The 23,616-nt window shown below is 39.1% G+C and overlaps 1 non-coding gene across 1 annotated transcript; it reads right to left on the bottom strand.

The window, feature by feature from the left end:
• Window positions 1-22,795: 22,795 nt before the first annotated feature.
• TRNAD-GUC lies at window positions 22,796-22,867 on the bottom strand. The gene has a single exon. It is a non-coding gene; the product is annotated as a tRNA-Asp (tRNA).
• Window positions 22,868-23,616: the final 749 nt, after the last annotated feature.

The raw sequence follows: 23,616 nt of genomic DNA, 5'->3' as shown, positions 1-23,616 counted from the left end.
GTTAAACTAGGAGATATTTCATGTATTTCAGAAACTTAAATCATTTGGTTTGGGTCCAAGATTAACCTGCTAGAATAACAATATCCTGCAGAGAATCAAGTTTCAGCAAATTTCCAAATTTGTTTCTTTTTCCTGCTATTTATATTAACTTAAAGAAATTATATTTCCTTCCAAAGAATAATATCCACCCCAGATCCTTCTTTTAGGATGCCTGCTCAAGTCATCTTCTGTCCCTGAAATTTACACTATATAGTTTCAGGATCTTTATCCGTGTGTAGGAGCAAAATGATGAGACACAGACACCAGATTTGAAGAGGTGTTACCTAGGAAACAAATCAAATTCTAAGACTGTCTTTTCTATAATTGTCCATGATTGGAGACGAACCCTTGAAATTTAACTTCCTAGGAATGTTTCTTTTTTGTGAGCACGATGTGCACAGAAACAATTGAAAGGATCAATTAAGCAAATATATTTGATGAGATATTCAGTGTTTCTTTTCTGCTTTTTGCCCTTTAAACAACTTGAGTTCTGTTTGACCTTTAACAAATGTAACTACTTTGGGCTGTTCACAAGGAAAGAAAAATTAATTTTGGAACACTTAGGTTTTTTTTAATATTTGAAATGCTTGAAGAGCAATAAAGATGTTGGATTCATATGTTATAGATGACCTAAGATCCTAAAATAATGCTTTGTTATAATTTTCAAAATTCTGGATATTTTTTTACAGAAGCAGCATAAAGGAAGCATTATTTGAGGGGAAACACTATTGTAAAAGTCAAACTCTAGTTCCTACAGTTTATAACTCCAGGAATCTTACAGAGAAAAACAGTATAAAACACAATTACAACAGCAGCCCCAAGATTTTGAAGAAGCACTTAGCTCCATAATGAGTTTCTTGCACAGTGAACTTTCTTCACATAAGATGAGAAGATCAGCTCACATCCTTGTCTCCTTTCCTCCACTCATTTGCAGACATTGACCAGGTCCCAGAAATGCTCATGACCAGTCAGGGCTGCCAGTGTTCATCCTTTCTGGTATTGGCCACTCAAAGCCAAGCACCAAGTGAAGCATGTTTTATTTTAATAATTTCTAATATTCTTAAGTTCTGCTGTAGTTTTGGCACGCATAAGTTACTGATCTGATGAGTCAAAATACTACATCTTTTCCTATTATTTTCATAGTGAATGACTATTTTAGGCAATATAAGGTCCCTCCCCAAAAGATGTCTGTGTCATAATCCTGAATGTTATTTCAGATGCCATAAGGACTCTGCAGTGTGATTAAGTTAAGAATTTTGAGATGGGAGATTATCTTGAATTATCTGGATAGACCCAGTATATCCACAAGGGTTTTACAAGAATGCATGAGGATCCGTCAGAGAAGGAAATGTGATGACAGAGGCAGGACAGAGAGCGAGAGAGAGAGAAAAAAAGCAAGAGAAAAAGAGATTCATTGATTTTTTCTGATTATAATAACAAGCTCAGATTTTTTAGAAATATTTATTCTTCAGAAAAGTATAAAGGGAGGAAGGAAGCCATCACTTGGAGAACACAGCATGTCCTACTGATGACTGATCTGTGTCCAGACCTTCTGATCCTCAACTTCCCCCCAGTCCTTACTGTCAAAGTCTAATGAACACATTATGCCATAATGGATTTTAGTTATGGAACTAGACTGCTTATTTTTCTAACTTTAACTATGAGTTCTTGACTTTTAGCAAAATTCTTTACATGCAGTAAGTTCACAATCAATAATTGCCAAACTCATTGATTAGTTGATTAATTGATGGAATGCCATTAAAATGTTGTACTCTACAAGTCTAATGATAATTATTAAGTATCTATTGTGTGGTGGACTCAATCTCAGTCACTCTATAAAAAAAAGTCCCTGCCCCTGACATGTTTATGTTAAGAGGAGATATATAGACCACAAAGAAAGAAACAAAACAAGTGAATATACGGTGTTTCCAGCAGTGACCAGTACTTCAAGGAAAGATAAATGACATGTGAGATGGAGAGTGTAGGGTTGGTGCTGTTTATATAGGGAAGCAAAAATGCCACACCAGCTGGGTGACATTTGAGTAAAACCTGAAGAAAATGAGAAAGTGAGCACTGTCACTATCTCAGCTAGGAGTGAGATCCCTGAGCAAGGAGGATGTTTGGCATGTTCAATGAGATACAGAGAGATGCCTGTGGATAGAGCCCAGTGAACAATTAGAGGACTGCTGGCAGTGAGATCAGAGAGGCACATTGGGTCGGTCCTGAGGGCCATGGCTATGGACTTTCACCCTGAGTGTGATGGAAAACTTCAGGAGGCATCGTGAACTGACAGTCTAGAAGTAGCATTCTGGCTGCCAAATGGAAATTGGGCTGTAGGTGGCAAAGGTAGAAGCAGAATAAGAATACAGCCTAGCAATAATGGTAGTTTAGAACCCAGTTGCCATGGCCAAGCTGATGAGAAGTTGCTGTGTTATGGATATATGTCTAAGAAAGTACAAGTAGGATTTTCTCATGGATTGAGTTTGAGATATGGGATGTGAATCTGGATTTCTGAGAAGAGGTCCAGTCTGAAGACGCAAATTTTGGTAAGGTCAGTGGATAGATGCGGTTTCAATCCAGAAGATTTCATGAGTTTACCTAAGGAGTAAGCGTGCAGAATAAGGAGGTCCCTGGGCGCAGAGCATCCTGATGTTTGGAGGTAGAGGAAATTAATAAGAGATCGAGAGATTAAGAGATTGGCCACAAGGGAGAGAAAAACCAAGCATGGAGTCTCCGAAGTATGTGAGGAAAGTGTTTAGAACAGAGAGGGATCCCCATGTCAAATCTGTGGATAAAATGGCAAAGATGGGAGGGGAGTGTTGATTATGGGAATTGGCCTCTGGGTGGTCACTGAACTGCCACAGAATTCCTAGGAAAGCTTTATTTTTGATACTGGAAATATTACAGGATGTTTGAATGTGGATGGCAATGATAATATAGAGAGGGGGGATTGAAGACACGAGAGATGGGTGACAATTACTAAAGTGATGTGCTTCAGTGATCAAAAAGCGGGATGGGGCTAGTATTACTGCCCAAAGTCTAGAAAGCTTATTTTCTTAGTGATTTTTAAAAATGTTTTGAATGAGGCTTGACACGTCTAATCCAATTCTGAGAATACAAAATACTGTATTTAAAAAATAAAACCAGGAAATTAACATGTGACAGTATTATTTTTTTTCCATTAATTTTTATTAGTTGGAGGCTAATTACTTTACAATATTGTAGTGGTTTTTGTCATACATTGACATGAATCAGCCATAGATTTACACGTATTCCCCATCCCTATCCCCCCTCCCACCTCCCTCTCCACCTGATCCCTCTGGGTCTTCCCAGTGCACCAGGCCCGAGCACTTGTCTCATGCATCCAACCTGGGCTGGTGATCTGTTTCACCCTAGATAATATACATGTTTTGATGCTGTTCTCTCGAAACATCCCACCCTCGCCTTCTCCCACAGAGTCCAAAAGTCTGTTCTATACATCTGTGTCTCTTTTTCGTTTTGCATGTAGGGTTATTGTTACCATCTTTCTAAATTCCATATATATGTGTTAGTATACTGTATTGGTCTTTATCTTTCTGGCTTACTTCACTCTGTATGATGGGCTCCAGTTTCATCCATCTCATTAGAACTGATTCAAATGAATTCTTTTTAATGGCTGAGTAATATTGCATTGTGCATATGTACCACAGCTTCCTTATCCATTCGTCTGCTGATGGGCATCTAGGTTGCTTCCATGTCCTGGCTATTATAAACAGTGCTACGATGAACATTGGGGTGCACGTGTCTCTTTCAGATCTGGTTTCCTCAGTGTGTATGCCCCGAAGTGGGATTGCTGGGTCATATGGCAGTTCTAATTCCAGTTTTTTAAGAAATCTCCACACTGTTCTCCATAGCGGCTGTACTAGTTTGCATTCCCACCAACAGTGTAAGAGGGTTCCCTTTTCTCCACACCCTCTCCAGCATTTATTGCTTATAGACTTTTGGATAGCAGCCATCCTGACTGGCGTGTGATGGTACCTCATTGTGGTTTTGATTTGCATTTCTCTGATAATGAGTGATGTTGAGCATCTTTTCATGTGTTTGTTAGCCATCTGTATGTCTTCTTTGGAGACATGTCTGTTTAGTTCTTTGGCCCATTTTTTGATTGGGTCATTTATTTTTCTGGAATTGAGCTGCAGGAGTTGCTTGTATATTTTTGAGATTAATCCTTTGTCTGTTGCTTCGTTTGCTATTATTTTCTCCCAATCTGAGGGCTGTCTTTTCACCTTACTTAGTTTCCTTTGTTGTGCAAAAGCTTTTAAGTTTCATTAGGTCCCATTTGTTTAGTTTTGCTTTTATTTCCAATATTCTGGGAGGTGGGTCATAGAGGATCCTGCTGTGATTTATGTCAGAGAGTGTTTTGCCTATGTTCTCCTCTAGGAGTTTTATAGTTTCTGGTCTTACATTTAGATCTTTAATCCATTTTGAGTTTATTTTTGGTGATACAGTATTATTAACTAAAGTACAGATTTAGTTCAAATTTCACACAATTTTAAACTAGTGTCCATTATTTGTTTTCATACCTTATTCAAGATTCCAATTGTAGTTGCATTGAGCAGCTTCAGCAGCATGCAACAAATTCTGATAACTTCTCTTTTCATTTTTATTGTGTTACAAATATTTTCTAATTTTTATTGTTATGGCTTCTTAGATATACCAATCATTTAAAAGTGGACATTTAATTTCCAATTATGTGGAGTTTTTTTAAAGTATCTTTGATTTAATTTCTCATTTTGTTATTAATTTCTCATTTAAGTGCTTTCTTCTCTGCAGTCACCCTTTGTTTTCCAGTCTTTTAACTTTATTGAGGTTTTCTATGGCCAAGTTAAAGATCTCTCTTGGTAAATGTCACATTGCACTTGAAAATGTGTGGGTTATTTTCAAATATCTTTTGGTATTGATTTCTAACATAAATCCACAGTGATAAGAGAACAGACTCTGTATGATTTCAGTACCTTTAGACCATGAAATTTTTGCACCTTGCTTTATGTCCCTGGATATGTTCCAGTGTCTCCTGGTTTACAGTCCATGAGAACTTGAATAGAATTTGTATCCTGATGTTGTGTGAAGATTGTATAAATCTTGATTATGTTGAATTGGTTTGGAGTGCTTTTCAGGTATACTATAGCCTTCTATTTATCTGTCTATTCATTCAATAACTTTTGAGAATTTGCTATTAAAACCAACTAAAAATCTTAATTTTTCTACTTAAAAAATAATTGTAATATATAGTGGAACTATATGTAACTTTGTTTTGTATTTTCCAAGTCTCTTGTAAATGTGTGATCATATTTTCGTAATTTAAAAAGTAAAAAAGAAAGAAAAAAGGGAGGGATGAAGCCCAAGGATCCTGTGAAAAGCGTGGTCTTAAAAGTGGTAAATGGACAGGTCAAATATTTTCTGAACAATTGATAGGGACATATATATATTAATTGAAATATAGTTGATTTACAATGTTGTGGTAGTTTCAGGTGTATAACAAAGTGGTTCAATTATACATTTATATGTATATATGCATATTCTTTTGAAGAGTCTTTTTCATTATAGGTTATTACAGGATATTGAGTATGGGTCCCTGTGGTATACAGTAGGTCCTTGTTGGTGATGAGGATATATATTTAACAAAGAATTTTTTATGCTACATTTTAGTGTTGGGGGCATTTCAAAATATGTGGTTTTGATGCAAAAAAAAAAGGGAAAATTAGGAATTTCTGGAAATTTTTATGGTTGAGGGGACAACAGGACAATCTTTTTGTAAAACCTGGGCATTTCACAGAAAATCCATATATACGGACAACTATCTATTTGAGCAGTAGTTGTTAATATCATGTCTGATTTGTTTAACTCCTTTTGTTAGAATGTTAAGTTGAGGCCATGGTTCAAGGCTCCAACTCAGTATAGTTCTGCTGGCTTTAAACAGATAAGTGATTGTTCTGTAGCTGTGAATTGTACCACTAAAACGAGCCATATAAATAAAGTTTGAGGGAGCATGAGTACACGGAGCTGATTCATTGCAGTAGCCTTCTCACTACTGGGGGGAAAAAAAACAGGTCCAATGACAGTGCATCAGCACCATTAGCTCACGTAAAAGGTGGTCCTTTAGGCCAAAAAACATATATTGTGGAACTGATATTGTCAATGTAATGAAACAACCTTTTCAAAGATGAGATACAATTGAACTAAATCATTTAAAGTGTGAGCATTAGAACTTCTTGGACATTTGCGTTGCAAACCACTCTGTTTCTTCACAGCAGTAGGCTGTATGAAGACCATTCAGGGGAGTGTGTACTCTGGATTTATTTTGGAGAGTCAATTTCTTGTCTTAGAAAATTACTTGGCAGTATTTTTGAGAGACTGGTTCAATTATCTACATATTGCAGGTGACAATAGTAAGATGGTTGAGTTACCTGCCCAGAGCCCATAAACAGAGCTGATAGAATGGGTCCATCGGTATTGATGAGATCTGGTCAAGATTTTTCCTTTGGGGGCCTTAGGCAGGCTTCACTTTTCCCTTCTCCTGTCTCCCTTCACCTCTGCCTTCTCTTCCCTTCCTCCTCCTTCCCTGCTTCCTTCCTAACATGCCTCTCAACCTTCTTCCTACTTCCCTTCCTCCCCCTTTCTCTTCCTTCCTCCACCTCCTTTTTCCTGCCCTCTCCAGCCCTCTCTCTCTTCTTCCCTCCCTTCCCACCTCCCTTACTTTTGTAAATCCTACAAAACATGGCATATACCACACAGATCAGTGGAAGTGGCTTCACTGAGGTGCACGTGACACAAATCAAAGCATCTGGTAGAACAGCTAATATCTTTATAAAACCTAACCCTTTATGAAGCATTCGGCAGAAATTTTCCTTTAAAACGTTCCACAATCCTGTGAGAAAAATACTTAGCCTTATTAGCTTGCGATTTCATTCATTTGGACTTGGAGAGGACAAGATGCTTACCCAGGGTTGCACAGACAACAAGTGGCAATGCTGATAACGAAATGCAGGTCACATGGCCCCAAGTCTCTTGCCCTAATACTGCATAATCTCTGTTCCTCCTCGCCTCCTCGTTAGTGAAGGCAAACAGATTCAATCATGAGTTTGAGAGAGCCTGACAAAACACCCATGTTCCCCACTTTCCCTTTCTCCATAAAATTTTCCTTACAAACTGGTGAAAACTTTGTTAGTACTCCACGTCCACCCTTACCAGCCAAAGAGAGGACCTGTCAGGCAGGCATTTGACCCAGCAGTGAGGGATAATACAAGCGCTGGAGTTTCTGTGAATGCTTTCTGGACCCAGCAAACCTCAAACTCTCCAATGTTAAGACAGATGCTGCAAGTTCCCCACCACATCTGACATCATTCTTATTAAAATTTGACCATGCTTCATAGCAATGTCCCTCTTGACTTATAGACAGGAACAGCACATTTCTGTTTCTTTTCCTGATACTGTGGTTGGAAACAAAGCTGTTTCTTCACTCAATGTGTTTGAGAAATGCACACTTTATTAACAGAGGGGTAATTGGGAGATGGCTCACTCCTCATGAAATATATTGCTCTGAATTCTTTTCCATTACCATCTCTGTTCCAATATTCATAAAACATTTGTCTGGAGTTACAGCAATTATTTTGTCACCCATACCCTAGAGTGTCACCATAATTAGGAGGATACTCAAAGAACAAGGTTTACGGACTATGTAATTAATCATGCCCGCTGGTGTGCTTCTCCTAGCATCCAACAACACAGGGCTAATACTGACCAAACCTGCATGACTTCCTTTCCCAAGTGTTGTGTAATTCAAAGGGCATTTATAGAAAAGGTTGTGATCAGCTGAAAATGTGAACAATTAGAAATAACAGCTATTGGAATAGTCTTGTAACTTTGAAATATTATTTTAAATTGTGAAAATACTTCCTACATTTCAAAGATATAGACTGCATTGCAATCAACACACATATACATATAGCAAATGCATTGAGTTTCTTTATTTCCTACCAATACTTGTTTTGAAGGCAGTAGAATATTATAGTCACAGATGAAGGCCTCTGTCCCACTCCCTTCTCTTACTCTGCAGAAATAATTGGCATCCTGAGGGTGTGTATTTCTCCTTCTCATCTTTTATGTTTTATTCTCTATCTCTCTTTATGTATATATCTATACACCATATACTGTATCATGTAGGGTATTTTTCAGAATGTATGTAAATGGTTTTATACTGTATCCTTTTGCAGCCTTTTTCCCCCATGCAACATCAAGTGTTTGAGATTTATATTTAAGTTGTACATGTAGGTCTGTTATTTTAAAAAAGAGTTCATTGTGTAAATATACTAACATTGAGTTATGCATTCACTTTTTTTTTTCTCTTTGAGGTCCTGCTTTGAATTCTTTAGTAAACGTTTTTTTAAGTTTTAATTTGTATTTAAGTTGGAGGATAATTGCTTTACAATTGTGTTGGTGTCTGCCATACAGCAGTGTGAATTGGCCCTAAGTGTAAATGTATCCCCTCCTCGAACGCCTCCCTCCACCCCACCCCCATCCCACCCCTCGAGGTCCTCACGCAGCACTGAGCTGAGCTCCCTGTTCTAGCAGCTTCCCACTAGCTGTCTGTTTACACATGGGAAGGCGTATATTTCAGTGCTACTCCTTACCCTCTCCTTCCACCCTCTCCTTCCCCTGCTGTGTCCACAAGTCCGTTCTCTACTTCTGTGTCTCTATTCTTGCCCTGCAAATAGGTTCATCAGTACCATTTTTCTAGATTTTATATATATGCATTAGTATATGATATTTGTTTTTCTCTTTCTTTCTTCACTCTGTATAACAGGCTCTCGATTTGTCCACCTCAGTTCAACTGACTCAAATTCTTTCCTTTCTGTGGCTAATATTCCATTGTGTGTATGTCCCATATAGATATGTTCTTTATCCATTCATCTGTTGATGGACATCTAGGCTGCTCCCATGTCTTGGCTATTGTAAATAGTGCATGTGGTTACATTTTAATGGGTATTCACATTGCTCCCCATTTCTTTCCATTATAAACAACACTTCAGTGAACACTCTTGCACATCTTCCTTGCGTACATCCAGAAGAGTTTCTCCAGGGGCAGGGTCTGCAAATTATTTCCTGTAAAGTGCCGGATAGTAAATATTGTCAGCTTTACAGGTCAGATGGCCTCTGTCACAACTATTGAGCTCTGTTGTAGTAGCATGGACACAATCACAGTATGTGAACCAGCAGGCATGACTGTGTACCAAGGAAACTGTATTTACAGATGCTGACATGAATTTCACTTTTATTATTTCTTTTGATTTTCTTTCTTCCTTATGAATATTCATAAAAGTATTTTGAGCAGTGGGCCATACAAAAACAAGCTTTGGGCCTAATTTGACCGAAGTCATGATTTGCTGACTCTTGCTCACGCTTGTCTGAGCTGAGCCCAGCCTCCTGATTTTCCACTTGTATCTTCCCTCCAGTCCCCATCTCCCAGAATGGCCCCTTCCTCTCAGTCTTCTGTGCCGCTTCTCTTATGTGTCCTATTAAATCCTGCTCCCAGGTTCCCAGAAGAAGTGTTAGTTGCTCAGTCGTGTCTGACTCTGTGCAACTCCATGGAGCCCACCAGGCTCCTCTGTCCATGGGATTTTCCAGGCCAGAATACTGGAGTGGGTTGTCATTTCCTCCTCCATGAGATCTGAGGATTGTACCTGCATCTCCTGCGTCTCCTGCATTGCAGGCAGATTCTTTACCCCTGAGCCACCAGGCTCCCACTTAGATACAAATCCCTGATACCTGTTTAGAGATTTTTCCAAAGAGATCAATGTCTTAAGCTAAAGGGATAATTGAATAATGTAAAATTTCAAGCCTCAGTCAGTACAAAAAGAGAGTTTTCTTAACTCCCTGAAATCAGGCAAGTTGGACTGCTGTAGACCTGCCTTCCCATCGCAAGATAAATGAGATTATTCCTTCCACACAGCATATTATTGATTCAACATATGGTTCTTGTATTCTATTAATGAGATTTGAGATAATAAGAATTTGTAAATGTTCCAAAAGTGTATTACATGTTTTGCTAGCTTTTCTCCAGTGATGAGAGATTGAAACTGTATTTGCTCTGCATGGGTCTTGCACCATGTCGAGTAACATAATTAAGATAATCTCTTTTATCCTATAATTCTTGCAACAATGTTCAGAGTTATTCTTCCCCAAATGCTTTAAATTATGGTTTTCTGAAAGAGAAGTGCAGTATTTGTAAAGGGGGGAAGGAGCTAGCAGCCTGTGCAGGAAGAAAGTTGTAACCAGTGATAAAGAAGCTGAAGAGTTAATAAGCTTGCAGAAGACAGAGGCAATTTAGTTGGCCACATTGTGTCAGAAACTAAGTGAGTTGATCTGATGCCTATGCAGGCTGTGATCCGAATCCCTCTTTGAGCCCAGTGATCAGGGATAGTTACAACCTGGAGGCAGTCCATGGCTTTGCCTGGGCACAAGGTGAACCAGCCGATGCTTCACTTTGCTCTTTTATCTTTTGGGTTGGAAATTATTGATATTATTGGCCATGCTGCAGGGCATGCGGGATCCCAACCAGGAATGGAACCCATGCTCCCTGCAATGGAAGTGCAGAGTTTTAACTGCTAGACTACCAAGGAAGTCCCCCAAATTATTATTTTTATCTGCCTGTGCTCACTGAGCATGTGAGAGGTGTCTGGAGGTCAAAATACAGGGAATTCTGGAGAGGAGGAACATTGGAGCAACTGAACTGTCAATGATACACAACTTTGGGAGGGCCCAGGCTGCCGTGGGAATACTCAGGGGCTGTTACCTGGAGGTTTCTAAAAAGAGAGCAGGAATGGTGATGATGAGATATGTGAAGAAACCAAAGACACCTTTCTGAGAACTCTAGGAGTATCTTTCTTCCTGCCCACAAGGAAAGAAGAATAACACACTTAAGGACCACAGAGTGGAGAGAAGAAAAAATGGAAGTCTGGGGAAAAAACAAGAACAGATCTAAACAGATTCTCTCCTCTTGGGTCAAGGAAGTTCTGGATACCACCAAGCAACCTCGAGGAATGAGAGCAGCAGGACTGTCCAGCCTGAGTCATAGAACGAAGGAGAGAAACAGTCAGCTCAGCAGCCTGAACTGAAAGGTCAGAACAAGATACAAATGTTCATGGTAAAAACTACATGAGGACCCAGGAAAGAAGGAAACCACTCCTTGCAGTGGCAGTCACATGGCAGGGAAGTGGAACTGGAAACCTTTGGCCTTCTCTAGGTTTAATGTCTGTATCAGTGGCCTGGTGCTGGTGGTGATACAGTGGATGCTATTGGTGATTGTAAATGAGGACTTCCAAGGGAGGATGGGCAAGACCTTACAGCTACACAGAAAAATATAGTACCAAAAGTGCTGAGAATAAAATAAAGAATAGCTGTGCCTGGAAAGATAGGACCTATAATAGCGACCCAGGGATTTCATAAGAGAAATGTTCAACACAAGTGATGTCATCAGATATGGTTTTGAAATGGAGACTTGTCACTTCTTCACCAAAATTATGCTTCCTTCCCATTCGGTCCATCTAACTTGCTGTTATTAAGAAAGCTAGGAGAGAAAGACAGAGTCCTCTCCCTTCATGAACTCATAGTCTAGAAGAGGAGATAGATAAAGAAATGCATAACGACAGTCCAGTGGCACAGGTGCTGGATCGGAGCCTGCTGTGGGGCTTTACTCCTGAAATTTCTCTTGCTCCTCTCTTCTAAAGAACTCCCTACCCCACGACACACACCCATGTGACAAGTGATTCTTTCCTCATAGATCCTACCATTGGCCAAAATAGTCAGGTTAGGAAGATTTTTTGAAAGCCCTGATGGTCTTCTTTTGTAAAATTCAGTCACGTTATCAACATAAGCAATTACATCTATAAGGAAATAACAGTTTTGACTAATATGGTAAAGTACTAATAACCTGCCCAGTGCTGCACTTAAAGTCTGCCATTTAATCCTTTCATGTTTTAAAGCAGGCCCAGTGATACATCTTAACTTTATCCTTCACTCATTTTACTCTCTTTGTTTTCAAAAGGCGAGGAAAAGGAGGCATAGTCAGTTTAAGAGACTTGTTGAAGAAAACACAGCTAGTGGTGGTCAGAGTTGCAGATCTGTATCTAATTGCTCTAAAATGCTATAGCACCAGTGATGCCACAGGTGTCCTGGGTCTCCCTGCTGCCAACCAACCAGCATTGTGGGGAAGTGAGCTTTCTTAGCCAGAACTAAATGATAATTGCCGATCAGCAAGTCACTTTTCAGACTTTGTTTCAAATAGCAAATTAGCAGCAAAATAGCCAATGACCACAGTGGTTGCTGAATTAATTTGCCTGTACTGAACTGAGCTTCCCATGGGTCTTGATTGCAAAGAGCACTGGAGATTGAATCTGAAATCGCAAAATAAGACATATCCTACTTGGCTAATCCTCTTCTTTCCCTACAGTGTTGTTAGTAGTACTTTAACCCCAAACTCTGGCCTCTACTTCATAATAAATATTTCAGAAAATTATTCTATGAATTCTTTTTGGAACTGTGATTTGTCTTTTTTTAAAAACATCACTGTAAGGAATGTTTTTCATCGCTTTCTTTTCTGTACTGTATTAGGAATAGACACTTAGGGTTGAGAATTAAGAACATTACTCAGTTCTGTAGGAGGTTGGCTAAAGTATATCTAACACATGAATAAAGCATTTTGGTTCCTCTTCACTGGCTCCATTTCCCTGTGGAGAGTAGCACCATTTTCCATTGGCAAGTTAATAGTCCTTAGATGGGATGATACTGGGGAAAAGCAGCAACTGCAGCTTAAATTCTTGAGAGAGAGAGAGACAGAGAGACAGAGACAGAGAGACAGAGACAGAGAGAAGCCTCCTGACCTGTTGCCAGGATTCCTAAGACAGCTTACTATCTCAAGGCAGAAATCTCATCTAAAAGACTCTAAAAATTACTCTCAAATCAAAAGTCCCTTTGTCAAAAGGAAGGGTTGTTGGCAAAGACTACTCTTAGCAGCTTAAGACTCCAAGTTGAAAACTACAGATGATCAAATACACCCCTGCTGTTCTCATTTTGATCTGGGAAGTTCAGATTTCCCCTTGGCAGCCCATCAAGATCAAGGACCCGCAAGGCACCACAATGGAAAGTCCTGTGATTTTTCTTCCTTTGTAGAGAGAAAATTTCCCCCCTCTTGGTCTACTCATTGATGACCTTTCCTTAGCACTTAGCACTTGACTCTGACTGCCCTTGGATCTAGAAATCCCTTGCTCAAATTCCTCAAAGTAGTTCTGTATTCATTCACTTCCTGCTTACTAAATAGACCTTTTTTTCTGCATCCCTTCTCTCTCCCCTAAATCTGTGCTCATTCTTTTCCATCCACACTGCCTCCAGCCTTAGATAAGTTCCTATCACCTCATGTATGTTATCTCAATAAACATTACCATTGCTGCCCCTGTCTCTAGCGCTCTTTTAGTTACACAGTGTATTGTTTTTCTTCTTAATTTATTTCCTCAGCTCTGCCAGCACCCTTTTCTTCTCATTCTGTTTTTTTATTAATTCATTTTTTCTTATTATTTTATAGAATCTGTTTTCTTTCATTTCCATCAGTCACTTAAAATATTCTTATGTTTACTTGAATAAATCTTCCTCTGGTTATTCATGTCACTTGCTTTCTCCATCCAAAATTTATTCTTTCCATTACAAGCACTTCTGTTTAGATCCCACATTTGCTGTGTGTGTGTGTGTGCCCATGCATGTGAACATACTTTGAATTGGGACAGTTCTGTTTGCATCCATCCCCCTTTATCCCTAGTGAGCGTTACTGACAGAGGTTCTTTGATTCAATCTATTTGAATCTTCCTCCTGAAACCCTAGATGAAGGACTGGGCACCACTGCTTATTAATCTATGTTCAGTCCCTCTAAGGTCAGGAGGTGGGCTGTGGGATTTTTGCAGCTGGAAATGGAGAATTTCTTCTCCTCGAAATCGCCCTCCCTACCTAGTAAAACTCTATCAAGGGTTCCTATGGCAGCCCAACACGTGGTTGTTTCTCACAGAAAAGAATCTCATGTTTCTTCCCACTTAGGGTTGGGTGATCTGGTCACTTTGGAGAGAAAATAAGTGAAGTTGAAATCTGGAGGCTTTCCATAACTGGTTTGGTGAAACAGTATGGACTTTTCAATATGTGGCCCCCTTTGATTCACTGCTGCCAATTGGCCTTTAGATGCCATTTCAGAATGATACTAATCCCAGCATCACCTCAGACTCTCTCTGTGTGTGTTAGGAAGTCACACAGTGCATACTTTCTCTTCAGCGCCACAGACGGTGCTCTTCCATTGTGAGTTCATCCTGGCACTGAGTAACACATTACCACAACTCAAGATGCTTAAAACAACACACATTATATTATGTCACTGTTTCTGTGGATCACGTTGAAACACAGCCTAACTAGGCCCTCTGCTCAGGGTCTCACAAGCCTGCATGCAGTTCTGGGCTCAGTCAGAGCTGCAGTGTCATCTGAAGGTCAACTGGGGCAAGATCCTCTCCCAAGATCCCCCAGATTGTTGGCAGGTTATCTCCTTGAGATTGTAGGACTGAGGTTCCTGGTTGCTCACTGGCTGTCAACTGGAGGCTATCCTCACATCGTAGAAACCTCCTATAGCTCCTAGATATATGACCCACTTCATAGACAGTTCACAACATGGAAGCTTAATTCTTTAAGGCCAGCAGGATAATGTCTTACTCCAATCTTCTAAGAGTTTTATACAATGTAGCATCATCATGAGAATAATGTCCCATCTACTTTTCCATGTTCAAGCAAATCACAGGTCCCAGTCACTTTCCAGAGGATGGGATTCTACAAGGGTGTGACTCATTGGAGATCATCTTAGGCTATGGAGAATGAGACACTTGCCATTTCTTCTTACCTGGGCAGCTCAGAATTTCCTCCTTTCCTTCCTGTGCCAGAAACACATTCTAAAGGTCCTGCAACCCTTTGAATAAAGAGCACCAAGCTCCAGATGCATTACATTCCAGTAGTTGGGGAACTAATTGAAAAGTATCTGATTTTACAGCCCATAAGCGTCAACCTAAATTGGATTGGGTGACTTATCAAATGGAGGGATCCATTCTAGGAAGTCACTTCAAAATACACTGCTAATGTTTAGGGCAGGACTGCTCAACTATAACACTATTGACATGTGCAGCTAGATAATTATTGTTGGAGACTGTTCTGTGCATTGTAGGGTGTTTGGCAGCATCCTTGGTCTCTTCTCACTAGATGCCAATGGCACCTGCCTACACCTACCCCCAGGCCCAGGTTGTATCAACTGAAAATATCTTCAGATATTGTCAAAAGTGTCCCTTGTTGGGGGGAACATAACCAACCCCAATTGAGATCCACTAAACTTGGGTCTTTCTCCCAGGTTTCCATTAAAGAGTCAGTGGGCATCTCCTGATTGCAATAAAATCCATGCAGTGTAATTTCATGGAAATGTAATTAGGATGAAATTGGTATGAACACAGCTGTGAGTCTATCCAGCTGCATTACAACTAATGATGTAAGGCAGTGGGAAATTCAGAGTCCTGCTTCAGGCAGCTTAATAGGTTCTAAAGGGTTGCAGGCCTCGTTTGGACTAATTCTCTATACCCAGGTCACTTCATCTGTAACATAAGCTGAGTCTTCACACCTCTGTAAAATATAGGTATTGTAATCCTAGAAATGGTACTTTGATTTGAAAAGTGCTGCTGTATCCATTGAATGCTTCCCCCTCAACAGTGCGCCTGGCAGTTGAAATATCTGTATTTACCATTTACAGTCTCGGGATATTTCTTTGAGCTGAAGAAAGAATGAAATTTCACAACTTATATAATTAAACTGTAATAAAACCTCTTGTGAAAGATACAGTTTGCTTATTGAATCTCTGCACACTATCCATTTTACGAATGTTTGTTTATGTCCCCATTTTCACACTTTAAGACTCCAATTTTCCAGCCCTTCAAATGATAATAAAATGTACACAACTGGAAATGAAAGTCCTCAGACACATGTTTGGCAATCCATTAGAAATTGTGATTTGTATAGATGACCCCATAAATCTAAATTTTTGGCACTCATGAAAGATTATTTCCATTTACTTTGTTTTATTATGTAATATTTTTCATTCAAGCTGAGGTAGTTTTAAGTCCTGCCAGTTGTACAGATATAACCTGATGATTTCATTTGTTTTGTAAGAATCTGTGGTCTTGAATCCACCTCTTCATGTCATTCTGCTACTGGCAGTGTTAATTGAAATATATTCCACAACCAGCTTCTTAAAATAGAGAAAGCCTGTTAATAACCATGACTACAATATAAACTGGCTGGAAACATGAATATCTCTTTACATTCCAGAGTTAAATACAGAGTAAAATCGAAGATATATTGTACCTTAATGTGCCTTTTGGATCATTAACACATTGATGCAGAAATTAAGTTCTTCTATCTTAAATTGTTACTGAACTGATGACTTTCGAAAACTCTGGGAGATCAGGCACCATATCCTTTCAATCAGTAATGTGTTTTATTCTTTGAGCGCAGCTAGAATGAGGACTTCCTCCCCAATGAGGAGAGGATAATCATATTATTTACCAACTATGCCTCTGTTTTCCCTCCCCTCCACAAGTTAGCAAATTCTGTTTCTTGCTTCACTTCAGCTATGCAAGGAACAAATTCACTATTTCTAACTTTAATATCTAGAATGGCCATAGAATGTTTGCCCAGAACATCCCTGGTTTATATCTGTTTTTCGGTGTCCTTATCTCCACAACCTCCACTTACTCTCAAAAGAATTCCGATTTGGTCAGTAACATATATGGTCCTCCTCTTAACCATCCCTTCTCGATTGAGACTGGAGGAAAAGTGCTCCATGTTTCTTTTCAGGCGGTATCACCGTACATGTCCACCAGGGAGTGCTCTTGTTTCTGGCTTACATTCCTCAGCCAGAGAAGATTTTTTTTCCTTCTAGCAGATTGTAAGAAAAAGAGAAGAGAAGCTAACTTGTGGGTATCTGTGAGAAGACGTCAGTTGGGCAGAAAGCTCTCAGTAGCACTTCAAAAACTTGGAAGCCAAAAATAAAAACACAGTCTATGCTGAAAACATCAGAAAATATCAGACCCTGAAGAAGGAATAGAAGACAGTTATTGCTGAGAGAAGAATGAGATAAGAGGAAGAATTTAGAATTCTAAAAATTTTTTATGGTGTGATTATTTGGGAATTATAATTCAAAAGGAATTTATGAGCACTTCCCTTTTATTAGTGATTACAGTTGCTTTTCTAGGTAATTGTACAAGGTCAAGGCAGTATCATCATAGATTTCTTGAGCAACCCAGCTAAAACAATGCAAAGCTGAATTATTTCTTTATATAGGCATATATATTGCATTTTATTACCTTCTGAAAATGTGTCAGACTCAACTCGTGTGAATTATTTACCTATTTGCTTTCCTTGCCTCCCATTTAAATGGCTGCTTATTTAAAGTTCCCCACAGGAGACTTTATCATGGCAAATCTTTCCTGGTTTTCTCACACTGGTTCTTTTCACAAGCTAAATCCCCTTAGACAGAGTGGACTTGCACGTGATCAAAAGGTGAAGTTGTTCTGGTAGACCAGGGCCTGCTGCTCGGTTCCCTCACACACTGAGAGCACAGAGGATGAAAATAAGCTTTCCTTTGTTGCATTTATTTTTATCTCGCTTGTGGATACAACCTGTGTGTCATCACTTGGTTAAGGTTAATGCTGACAACATTTCCTTCCCTCTAGAATAATGATATCTTTCTTTTTTTTTTTTTACCTTTACATATTCTTTTTTTTTTTTCCTTTATTTTTTGTTAGTTGGAGGCTAATTACCTTACAGTATTGTAGTGGTTGTTGCCATACATTGACATGAATCAGCCATGGATTTACATGTGTTCCCCATCCTGAACCCCCCTCCCACCTCCCTCCCCATCCCATCCCTCTGGGTCATCCCAGTGCACCAGCCCTGAGCACTTGTCTCATGCATCCAGCCTGGACTGGCGATCTGTTTCACACTTGATAATATACATGTTTCAATGCTGTTCTCTCAGATCATTCCACCCTTGCCTTCTCCCATAGACTCCAAAAGTCTGTTCTATACATCTGTGTCTCTTTTTCTGTCTTGCATATAGGGTTATCGTTAACATCTTTCCAGTGAAGTAAGCCAGAAAGATAAACACCAATACAGTAAACTAACGCATATATATGGAATTTAGAAAGATGGTAATGATAACCCTATATGCAAGATATCTTTCTTTTTTAAAGATTTTCCCAGAAGCAATACTGTTGGAAGACTTAGAGTGTAATACCAGCAGGGTGGTCTTAGTCAGGCAGTCTTCGTGGTTTCTCTGAGTGGTGAACTTGTCACTACTGGTGATTTCTGTTTTTCAGGGCTTCTTTCACAGCTGTGAATTTGACCATTGTCTTAGCTACTTCTAAGTACCTAACACAGAGGAAGAAGGCTCACACGTTTAGTAACAGGCTGAGAAGGAACAGCAGAGCTGCCCCAAACCTTTCCCATGCCTGATGTCACTTGGATTGCTGCTTTTAGAATGCCAGTTTCTTTTACTTAATGCTTTCAGTATAATTTTAGATTCTAATGGGGAGGGAGAAAAATATGACTGTGGACTTGTGCTTTTCATTTTTTATTACATTTGAAATCCCCTAATGTCACTAGAATTGACAGAGCCTACCTTCGAAAATTTCATCAGTATTCTTCACTGTGTATGAGACAAATTTCCTTGTTCCTGTGAAATTTATGATGCGAAGAAGGAGCCGCCATAAATATTCTTCCCTCTCACTGTGACATTATTCAGACAGTGGGTGAGTTATACTTGTGAAATTACCTGATGTAGCCCAATTCATGATGTTTTTTTATTTGTTTCTTCCAGGAATCAAACACAAGTCATTTTCTAGAGGAGATTAATTAATTGTTAAAGCAGAATGAGATTTTAACCACATGGAATGATAATATGAAATGCAGTTAATTCCTTATTTATTGTTGGTTGTTTCTTTGAGAAAAGCTAATTGATTTATATGTAGTTTTGTGTGTGTGTGCATTCTGAAGCACCCTTCCTTTTGCAAAAAGCTTATATTTCACCGTGAGGAAATATATGAAAATTTCACATAATTACTGTACTCTGAAGGAGTGATGGGGAGTTTCTGATGCTAATATTGAGTCTTATTTTTGATCATCAAAACAGAGTTAGACATTTTGGTGGTTCACTGTATAAAATAATGAACAATTTCTGACATATCAGGAAAACAAGCAATGGGCTTTAAATTTTTCCTGCCTCACTGTGAATGAAGGTAGAATGATATAATGAGTACTTAAATGAATCTTCTTCTGGCATAGGAAACTTGCAGGAGAGAGAAGCCACATTGTGGAAGCTTTGGAAAGACCAGTGGCTTTGGCATGAGATACCCTTGTGTGTAGGGATGTCCCCAGTGGCTCGGCAGTAAAGAATCCGCCTGCAGGGCAGGAGATGCCAGAGCCACGGATTCAGTCCCTGGGTGGGGAAGATCCCCTGGAGGCGGGCATAGCAACCCACCCCAGTATTCTTGCCTGGAGAATCCCATGGACAGTGGAGCCTGGTGGGCTACGGTCCAGGTGCTCACCAAGAGTCCGACATGACTGGGCACAGCACAGCACACGTGTGTGTGTGGAGGACTCGGTGGCACAGAGATTCAGATAGGAGAACATGCAGATTGGCGACGTAAAAGCCTAAGACAAGCTCATAGAGTAGTGTTAGTTGCTCAGTCGTGTCTGACTCTTTGCGATCCCATGGACTATAGCCTGCCAGGTTCCTCTGTAAGATACCTTGAATTTAAGTAGAGCCAGAAGAATGTTGGGGAAAAGTGTTCCTGTTTGTATATCATCAGTTCAGTTCAGTTCAGTCGCTCAGTCGTGTCAGACTCTTTGCGACCCCATGAACTGCAGCACGCCAGGCCTCCCTGTCCATCATCAACTGCCAGAGTCCACCCAAACCCATGTCCATCGAGTTGGTGATGCCATCCAACCATCTCATTCTCTGTCGTCCCCTTCTCCTCCTGCCTTCAATCTTTCCCAGCATCAGGGTCTTTTCCAATGAGTATTTTCCAAAGCGAAGGTCTTTTCCACCTTCGCATAAGGTGGCCGAAGTATTGGAGTTTCAGCTTCAACATCAGTCCTTCCAATGAACACCCAGGACTGATTTCCTTTAGGATGGACTGGTTGGATCTCCTTGCTGTCCAAGGGACTCTCAAGAGTCTCCTCCAACACCACAGTTCAAAAGCATCCATTCTTCGGTGCTCAGCTTTCTTTATAGTCCAATTCTCACATCCATACATGACCACTGGAAAAACCATAGCCTTGACTAGACAGACCTTTGTTGATAAAGTAATGTCTCTGCTTTTCAATATGCTGTCTAGGTTGATCATAACTCATCAGGGGATCACAAATAATGGAAGAATAGAAAATTAAAAACAGTGGATAAAATGCTTACGGTCTCCATCCTTATATTTTAATACTTGGTACAGGGGATAAAAGAAATCATGAGATAGTAATCTCAATTAAATAATTAACTCTGTTAATGGTGTTTGCTTATGTCCCATAATAGATATACCACCAGATGGTAAATTTTACCCAGTAAATGTAGCTTCAAAGAGCTCAATTAAACGAAACCTTCTTGTGGGTCTACCATACAGCAATTATTCCCCTAAACATGTGTATTTCAATTTATAAGTATTGAAGCATAGTTTAAATATATGAGGAAATTCATTTTTTATAAAAATCAGTGAGCATCCTTTGCTTTTTGTTTGTTTGTTTTGGCTGCACTGTGCGGCTTGTGGGATCTTGTAGTTCCCCGACCAGAGGTCGAACTCCGGCCCTTGGCAGTAAAAACGTGGAGTTCCAACTACTGGAGAACCAAGGAATTCTCCAGTGGGCATCTTTTGAATACTGAAAAAAAATTAATTGATCTGTTTTATGAATAATCACCCCTTAATTTTGTAAAAAGAATTTCTAGGTTGAGATGATTAATGTTAGCTATTATTCCTAATTTTTTTTACCTTTTAAAAACTATTTGCAAGCAATAAAAATTATAGAGAAAAGAAAACACCCTTAAAAACCCATTATTGTAGAAGAACTTCTGCTATAACTATTATCATTAATAGATTTTCTATTTGAGTATATTCTCATCATTTTGTGTGTGTGTGTGTGTGTGCACTCTGGGTTGGTATCCTGTGAAATTCTACTCATACACACCAAAAAGTGAATGAGGAAATGGCTCTATAGTTAAATAAGTTACAGAAATGCCATATGCTTATCTTCCTCTTGTAAACGAATGAATTTGCTTAACTTTGCTTTGCTCAGCATTTCTCAAAGATATTTGACCACAGAACTGTTTTTTTTTTTTTTGCTGTTTTGTTTTGTTCTATAGCAGTTGATAAGTCAGAGACTACATCTGGAAAAATTCTGAAGTTTTTGAGTGAACAGATGACAGGGTTGATTAATGTCTAATTAATTTCTTTTAAGGGTCTGGAAAAATCAGATAGTTTGGATGTTTGAGGAAGAACCTCTTTCAAAGATGGGACAAAGAGGGAGGTCTGAGTGGGATGTGACTTGAGGGGCCCTGAAAATTCAGGCAAATCCTGAGGGTGCTGTATTTGTTTTCTTTTTTCCTCCGGATTTACTGACATGTAATTGACATATAACATTGTATAAGTTAAACATGTACAATATATTGATATGTTAATATATTGCAGAATGATTGCCAGTATAACATTAGCTCATACGTCATCCCATCACATAATCACCATTTCTATTTTGTGTTGAGAAAATTTAATATCAACTCTCTTAGCAACTTTTGAGTATATAATATAGCATCATTAGTTATAATCCCTATTCTGTGCAATAGATCCCAGAACTTGTTGATCTTATAACTAAAAGTTTATTCCCCTTGACCAATATCTCAACATTTTTCCCACCACCACCTCCAGCCCCTGGTAACTACCACTCGACTCTCAGTTTCTCTGACTTCAACTTTTTTAGGTTCCACATATAAGTGATATCATGCACTATTTGTCTTTCTCTGACTTAACTTCACTTAGCATAATGTTCTCAAGTTTCACCCTGTTTGTCACAAATAGTAGGATTCCTTCTTTCTTGTCACTGGATAATAGTCCATTATTTGCAGGCACACCTTATTTTATTATACTTTGCTTTATTGTGCTTTGCACATTTTCTGTTTTTCACAAATTGAGGGTTTGTGGCAACCCTGCATTGAGCGGGTCTTTCGGTACCATTTTTCCAACAACATTTGCTCACTTTTTGTATCTATGTCATATTTTGCTAATTGTCACAATGTTTCATACTTTTTCATTATTATTGTATTGTTATCTATAATCAGTGACCTTTGATGTTAACTATTGTAATTGTTTTGCCATTTTTTAGCAATAACTTCTTTCTTTTTAAATTTATTTTTAATTGAAGTATAATTGATTTACAATGTATTAGTTTCTGGTGTATAGCAAAGTGATTTAGTTACACATATATATGTATTATTTTTCATATTTTTTCATTATGGTTTATTACAGGATATTGAATATAGACTTGTGCTATATTGTAGGACCTTGTTGATTTATCCTTTTTTTTTTTTTTTGCCCATGCCACACGACTTGTAGGATCTTAGTTCCCTGACCAGAGATTGAACCTGGGCCATGGCAGTGACAGTGCCAAGTCCTAACCACTGGACCACCAGGGAATTCCCTATTCATTCTATATATAATAGTATGCATCTGCTAATCCCAAACTCCCAATCTCTCTCTCTGACCCACCTGCCCCTTGGCAACCACAAGTCTGTTCTCTGTGTCTGTGAATCTGTTTCTGTTTCATTTGTGTCATACTTTAGATTCCACATATAAGTGATATCATATAATATTTGTCTTTGATTTACTTCACTTAGTGTGATAATCTCTACCCCCATCCATGGTGCTGCAAATGGCATTATTTCATTCTTTTCTATGGCCAAGTAGAATTCTGTTGTAGATATATGTACCACATCTTCTTTATCCATCTATTAATGGACATTTAGGTTGTTTCCATGTTTTGGCTATTAGCAATAAAGTATTTTAATTAAGGTATGTTTACATTTTAAAATACATAATGCTATTGCACACTTAACAGACTACAGTATAGTGTAAACATAAGTTTTGAATGCAGTGGGAAACAAAAACATTCATGTGACTCACTTTATTGTGATATTTGCTTTATTGCAGTGGTTTGGAGCTAGAACCACAACACCTCCGTGTATGCCTATTTGTAGACTTCCTTGGTGGTTCAGTGATAAAGAATCCGCCTGCCAGTGCAGGAGATATGGATTCAATCCCTGGGTCAAGAAGATCCCCTGGAGGAGGACATGTCAACCCACTCGAGTATTCTTGCCTGGGAAATCGCATGGACAGAGGAGGCTGGCAGGCTATAGTCCATGGGATCACAAAAGAGTCAGACACG

This window comes from Cervus elaphus, chromosome X (assembly GCF_910594005.1).
Source record: "Cervus elaphus chromosome X, mCerEla1.1, whole genome shotgun sequence".
Lineage (NCBI taxonomy): Eukaryota > Metazoa > Chordata > Mammalia > Artiodactyla > Cervidae > Cervus > Cervus elaphus.
This window is presented reverse-complemented; position numbering and strand designations above follow the sequence as displayed.